The sequence below is a fragment of the Muntiacus reevesi genome, chromosome 1, assembly GCF_963930625.1.
Source record: "Muntiacus reevesi chromosome 1, mMunRee1.1, whole genome shotgun sequence".
Taxonomy (NCBI): domain Eukaryota; kingdom Metazoa; phylum Chordata; class Mammalia; order Artiodactyla; family Cervidae; genus Muntiacus; species Muntiacus reevesi.
The window spans coordinates 149,991,822-149,999,281 of record NC_089249.1 but is presented as its reverse complement, the minus strand read 5'-3'; positions in this window follow the sequence as shown (position 1 = coordinate 149,999,281).

The following is a 7,460-nucleotide window of genomic DNA, read 5'->3' as shown; positions in this document are numbered from 1 at the left end:
GTGGCTCAGATAGTATATTTGAATCTGTATACTGGGTCTGTAGCTCAGCTGGTAAAGAATCTGCCTGCAATTCAGGAGACCCCAGTTTAATTCTTGTGTCGGGAAGATCCCCTGGAGAAGGGATAGGCTACCCATTCCAGTATTCTTGGGCTTCCCTTGTGGCTCAAATGGTAAAGAATCCCCCTGCAATGCAGGAGACCTGGGTTCGATCCCTGGGTTGGGAAGATCCCCTGGAGAAGGGAAAGGCTACCCACTCCAGTATTCTGGCCTGGCGAATTCCATGGACGGTATAGTCCATGTGGTCGCAAAGAGTTGGACACGACTGGCCAACTTTCACTTTCACTGGGTCTTCCAGCGGAAACATCATAGACGGAAATTGTAGAACCAGATCATAAAAAGTTAGTCTTTCTGGCTTAGTATTACTGTTGTCCTGAAAGTCAATAGATTCATTTTTTAAATACTCCATGGTATTTCAAAGTTTATGAAGTCCTTTTCCACATGTTATCCTGTTGATTTTCCACCAGTGGCAGGGGGGATTCTCCCTGTTTTAGAGGAGAGGAAACAGAAGTTCAGAGATGCTGGGTGACAGGTGAGAGATCAGGTGGTAAATCACTGGAAAGGCTGGGACTTGACCTGGGTCTTTCGGTGCTCAATCCCCCGGTATTTCTGTCTCTTGGTGGCAGCCATTGCAGGGTGAATGTGGTTACTTGGAGGCCTGAGGAAGGAGTGGAGGTTAAAGCCAGGGGAGGGGCTCCTGTGGTTGGAGAAGCTGGAAGTGTTGGGCTTGGGGTAGGTCTGCATTGGCAGAGGACTGAGCAGGCAGGATTCTGGGGGGTGAAGGACACAGCACAACCAGGAGATTGGTTTGTTATCACCTGCATTTGATTGGCTTCTGATTTTGGATTAGGCAATGTGTTGCAGGCTTTACCTGCATAACCTCACTTCATCTGTAGCAAATACTATTACTTTTAGGAGGTGGAACCTGAGTCAGGAAGCCTGGACCCCTGACCCAAAGTTGCATAGCTTGGGAAGGGACAGGGCCCAGGTTAGTGCTCTGGTATATCAGCTCTGAAGCCTATGCCTCTGATGACCATATGAAGCCAGACTGTGTGAGCCTATGAAGTGTAGTATTGGGAAGTAAACTTGCAAATGTAGGCTGGGGCCAGCTGGGCAGGCTCTGAGATGCCAGATTAAGGAGCTCTGGGCACTGTTTTGTGGGCAGTGGGAGCCACTCAGTGGGAAAGGAGAGCAGAAGTCCACTCCTCCTTCTGGAGTCAAATGGAAATTTTACTTTAAGTCAAGAGGGTGCATGCCTGATGCCATTTCCATGGGTTCTCAAGCTGCTTCACCCCCATTCCTGCTATACCCATCCAATGTCTTCTAAAAATACAATAAAAATCACAAAGAACCCCTTAAATTCTGAATCTGTTCTTTCCAAGAGCTTGGCGATGGTCCTGCGAGGATGTGAAGGGCCAGTCTCGCCTGGCCAACTCCTGTCTGTCTCTCTCTGGCCAGTAGCCTCTGCACAGCAGTTCCCCAGGGAGTGCACTCTTTGGCATCCTTGACTTACTTCGTGTGCCCTAAATAAACCTTGTGGATTTAAATGCTCCCATGGGGACTTTCTGGAGCGGAGAGGATTCCTGAAACAACAACTCCGATGACGTTGATGCACATCCGGTTCATCAGTCTTACTGACAAGGGACTGAATTCCCAGTGGCCCATTCAGTCGGTCATTGCTGATGCCACAGAGGCCTGGCCTGGACCCCGTGCTGGCCTCACAGGTTGGAGTGGAGGTGACTGTGAGGGATGTGAGAGCTTCCTGGGACTTCTGTCTGGGGAATGACATCATGTGATGGGCTGTGATGGAAGGGAAGGGCCTGGTCCAGACATGCCCAGTGTGCTCTTCACAGGAGATGTAGTCTCACATCTGTGGCCTTTCCACCCCCGTTGGATATAATTGAGCACATCTGTCTATTGCTTTATACTTAATACTTTATAAAGATCGTATACAAATATGAGCTCATTGAGTTTTCACACCCCAGGAAACACAAATTACCCAAAATTTATGGGTCAAAGCACCGAGACTTAGGGGATGTCTCTTGGACCAGTTTCAGTGTTCTGTCCTCCTTATTCCCCTTACAAAATGCATAATCAGGTGAAACTGGATTTTAAAGATTACCAAGGCAGGCATGATTGTGCAGGGAGGCGGGGACGGGGGCGGTGGGGAGGCAGTTCTTAGGAACAGCTCACAATATGCTGCTTAGCCAAGGGGCTATATGCTGGTTATCTGTCTTTTGTCCTTGCAGATCCATTCTCTTCTCTACTCTGCACCATGGAAGGTTGACTCTAACAGGCTGCTTCTATGGGTTCATTGCCCTCTGGCTTGGGATCAGCCAATAGCTGGCACTGGCAGGGGATGGGATGGGGGTGGGAGGAGAGTAACTGGCAGGGGGTCCTCCCAGCCCAGGGGGCCACAAGTTAGCCAAGTTGTAGGCAGCCTGGCTGCTGATAACCCCGGGGCACTAACCCCCCTTGATGGTTTGCTTCAATTCTGCTCACATCTTACAGAAGAGCCCCTTTATTCACTGCCCACCCCTTCTACAGATTCAGTGTACTCCCCGAATCTGCTGGGAACCCCCTACAGCTCACTACACAGGCAGTGAACTTGAAAGGGTTGTTTGTCACATACCTGCATTAAAGAGGGTATTGAGTATAAATGTCTGCTATTGATCTGCAGATTGGATAAGGACAGGCTGTGTCTTTCCAGGCACTAATTGGCAGGCGTGACTTATCTCCCTTGTTGGTCTCTTTCTCCTCTGGTTCCTGCCCAGCTAGGAATTTTCCACCTAGTTAATTCCAGATAATGAAACATCCACTTTGAATCAGAGAAGGCAATGGCACCCCACTCCAGTACGCTTGCCTGGAGAATTCCAGGGATGGGGGAGCCTGGTGGGCTGCCGTTTATGGGTCTCACAGAGTCGGACACGACTGAAGCGACTTAGCAGCAGCAGCAGCAGCAGAAGCAGCCACTTTGAATGCTGTGAATCTGACAGAGTGGCTCAGGTCAAGTTAAGAGCTGATTCTGGTGTCTGTTTCGTGCCTTGTGCTCAGTGAGGGCTGTGGTGGTGCCAGCGATTCTGAGGTGGGCTCCCAACAGACTGTTCCTGCCACAACAAAACCCCTGGTTGGCGAGAAGTTTTAACTTAGAGATTGTTCCATCACTATATAAGTGATGATGTTTGTGCATACCTTTGTAAAGCGGATGTGATAATTATCACAGCAAACCATGGCCACAACAGAGAAAGGAGAAAACTCATGAAAAATCCTGGGTCTGATGCAGCTCTGCTCTGATTTCCAGGTCAGAGTTGGAATTGCCGCTATTTCTTTAAAGGTGAGTGCGTGCATGCTAAGTTGCTTCACCCATGTCCGACTCTTCGTGATCCCATGGACTGTAGCCTGCTAGTCTCCTCTGTCCATGGGATTCTCCAGGCAAGAATACTGGAGTGGGTTGCCATTTCTTTCTTCAGAGGATCCTCCTGATCCAGGGATCGAACCCATGACTCTTAGGTCTCCTGCATTGGCAGGTAGGTTCTTAACCACGAGTGCCATCTGGGAAGCCCCTTCTTTAAAGGTGCACACAGTTAATCCCACAGCTCTAGGCTCTGATCAGAATCTGTCATCTGTATCTGGCAGAGTGCTAAAAAAGACCCCCGTGGATTATTTCTCCTGTGTCATATCCTTTTGCAGTGTGACCTTGCCTCCTCCTCCTGACGAGGAGTTTGGGCTGATTTCTTTACCTTCTGGAATCTAGGTTGGACTTCTGACTTGCTTTGGCAAGGAGAATGCAGCAGAATTGACATCTTGAGATTTAAGGAGCCTCTTCAGAAGGCTTTTGCTTTTGCTCAGAGAAAAACATATTTGCCATGTAAAGAAGCCCAGAGTAGCCACTTGGAGAGAGAGGCCACATGGAGTAAAACAGACACTCTACAGAGCAGAGAGGAGGTTCCCCACTGAGTCCTGCCGGAATTCCCCATCCTCAGAACTGGGAGCAAAGAAAATGATTGTTATTGGATGCCAACAGGATGTGGTGTTGATTATTATTTGGGTGGGTTGTGGCACAGCAATAGAAAACTGGTACACTATCATGCCTGGCTTTACCTGACACAGAGGGTGATGGGCTTGGAACCCATGAATTCACAAATATTGAACGAATAACTTTTTCAATAAATACTTTATGCGTTGTCATCTGTTGGAAAGAGTCCAGTCTTGGATCTGGGTTTGGATCCTGACCTTGTGAGTGATCTTTCTGACCATGACTTTCCACATGGCGAAAACAAATGTGGGACACTCTGAGATTATAGGAGATGATGAATGTACAGCATGTGGGCAAGGAGACCACAAATATGACCATTAATTCTCCTTTATGACTAAGAAGAGGGCAAGGTCTTTGCTTTCCGTATGCTTACAGGTTAGTGAAGGAGTATGGTTAATTTGAGGGATGAATATGACAAATTCCAAACCATACAACAGAGTCCAGGTGAGGGAGGAAGGGATTCCTTCCAGGGAGTGACTTCCTACAAGAGATGGCATTTGAACCAGGGCTCTCAAGAGAAAATAGATTTTAGCAAGCCAGCAACCTAGGTGACAGGAAGTCTCCTTAATGACAGCAATTCTTGTCACTTGGGGTTTTATGTATTGTTGGATTTTATTCTTTGTTCATCTTTGCACCTTTTCCCTCTTAAAGTACAATACACTCATGGATCAGCACCAGGGCAGTACATGTGAGAAGTGGTAATTGGAATGCAGAGTGCTTCCATCTGCAGGGGCCAGGATCTGTCTCGCCTTTTCTCCAAAGCCTCCAGTCCCAAACACCTTTGCTCTGAGTGTAAACAGGGAAACACCATCTTGGATTCCAGAGCCACTGAGTAGGGCTGGATTCTAGCCAGATGAACTTGGCATTTTATTTTCCTAGATCTTCCCAGGTCACCAGCCAGTGTTGGATTTTATCTGACTGAGCGTGGCAGTGGCTGTGGGCCTCGACCACAAAATCTTAAGCCCTTCTTGAGCTAGGTAGATAACATTTCAATCTCAGCTACATTATAGTTTCAGCATTGGCTATGTAACCTCACTTTTTTGTGTCCAGTTTCCTCCTCTTAAGATGGAGATAATTGGAAACTCTTTTATAGGCTGTTGTGAGGATTAGATGCGGTGACACATGGGGGACTTTCAAGTCTGTGCCTGGCAGACTCCTGCCCCTAACAATTGCTCTTTCTTTTTGCCTTCTCCTCTTGCTGTCACAAACTGGTTTTCTTTTAAGTAACTCCCCACTCCCCTTACTTTTCTTAGTAGTGCTGTCTCCTTAGTTCTGCCTCACTGTTAGCGCTTCTGTTGGTGGGAAGAGGCCAGCATCCTAGCAGGTTTGAAGAAGGATTTGAGTTCTGATCTTTTTCAGCTTTTACTTTTGTATAGGGGTATAGCCAACTAACAATGTTGTGTTAGTTTCAGGTGAGCAGCAAAGGGACTCAATCATACATATACTTGGCTGAGTATATGCATATCCATTTTCCCCCAGTTGAGCTCAAATCTTGATGCTATCGTTCACTGTCTTGGTGACTTCGGGAAACTTACTTATGCTTACTGAACTTTCATTTTCTTTCTTGCAAAATGGGCATCTAAATATCTACTTTATACAATCCTTCTGAGATCAAATACCTTAATGAGTGAAACAGGCTCAATAATAATAATAATGTTCTAATTTGTAGTTTTGCCAATCACTCTGGCTTCTGTACACCTTTCATAGGCAATAACCAAAAGGACTGAATTTAATGACACTTATAGAGTTGTGTTTTCTGGTGACTCATTTGGAAAATGGAGCCAGATGTTGAGTGAATATTCTGTTGGCTTCTCCTTGAGGTCTGGTTGTCCTACCTAACGGGAGTCAGCTTCCCCAGAGCAGATTCTGCAATGGTGTGGTCCAGGGAGGAGGTGGATTTGCCACCACTCCATGCCAGATTCTGCACCAGGCTGTAGGAAAAATAAGACAGAGCCTGCCTCTGAGTAGCTCAGCGTTTAGCAGAAAGGACCAAAATATAAGGGTCTGACTTCACAGTTTGGGCTGCAGATATAGTCCTCCCCAGGGTCCTGGAATGCAGTCTTCTAACTTCCTCCTGTTCTTACTAAAAGAAGCTGGTACATTCTCCTCCAGGAACACTGTTAAAGCCCCTAGACACTTGCTACTATGTCTATGGGGAGGCCCAAACCTGCTGTCTTCCAGCTCATCACAAGAAGTCAGACTGCTGTCTAAGGCAGGAGGCACCCACCTTCCACAGGAGATGACCTGCTTTAGAGGGGAACTTGTATAGCAGCTGTAGTGAAGGGAGTCTGAAGGGGCCTTTTTCTCTATTTTTCTTGTTGCTACTGATGGGTTTCTTCAAGGGTGGATGATTTTCCTCACCAACATTGAACTTGGGAGCTGACCAAATGGAGAAACTCTTGCCTGGTAAACATTGTCAGGTGTGGCAGAAAATACTTGTACCCACTAATATTCATGTTCTTTTCTTACTCCTGGGCATGGAACTCAGCTGCACTTCCAGACTCCCTTGAAGCTACATGCGGCCATGTGACTGGGCTCTAGCCAATGGAATATGGGTGAAAATGATGGCACCACTTCGAGATCTGGCCCATGTGTGATCCTTGTTCTTGTACTTCATCTACCTGCTGTGTGGAGAGAACCCTAAGGACCTCTGTGGAAGGGGTCTGGGTTCCTAACACATAGAGCAAGCTTCCCATTCCCACCAACCTGCACTGGGCTACGGTATAAGACAGAAATAAACTTGTAATGTGTTCAACTATTGATTTAGGCACTGAAGTGATTTTCTCTAAAGTGACTAGCTGCCCCTGTTTCTAGATAACAGAAACTGACCTCATCTGACGTGGCCCTTTTCAAGGAGCCAATTATACAAATGACCAGGAAAATCCAATACAGTGCGATGAAGTGGTAACAGGCATTAGCAGAACAAGCAGAGTAAGCTCCTTTCTCTGGGAGCTCAGAGAAGGCTCTTAACTCAGGCTTAGAGACTCATTCAAGAAAGGATCTGCAGAGCAGCTCAGAGTGAAAGGTGGGGGATGGTGAGGAAGAGGAAGAGGCAAGCAGGCACTAAGGAATCTGGGGCAAAGTGGGTGGGAGGGGGTTGGAGCTTCCAGCCAAGGCCAAGTCAGGAGCTCTAGCTGAAGGAGAAATAAGAGTCCTATGGCAAAACTTTAAGATCTTGAGCTCTGTAAGAGCTGGTTTGGTTGGCTTGGTTTTAGGATTCAAGCCTGGGGAAGGGCATATGCAGTTCAATAGTAGTTGAAGCAAACGGGGCCATCCAAAGTCTCTGAATCACTGTCAGCTGGCTGGACCTACCATAGCCTCTTCAGGGAAGCCCCTATATACATCTGAGCTATTCTAGGTGGGGAGT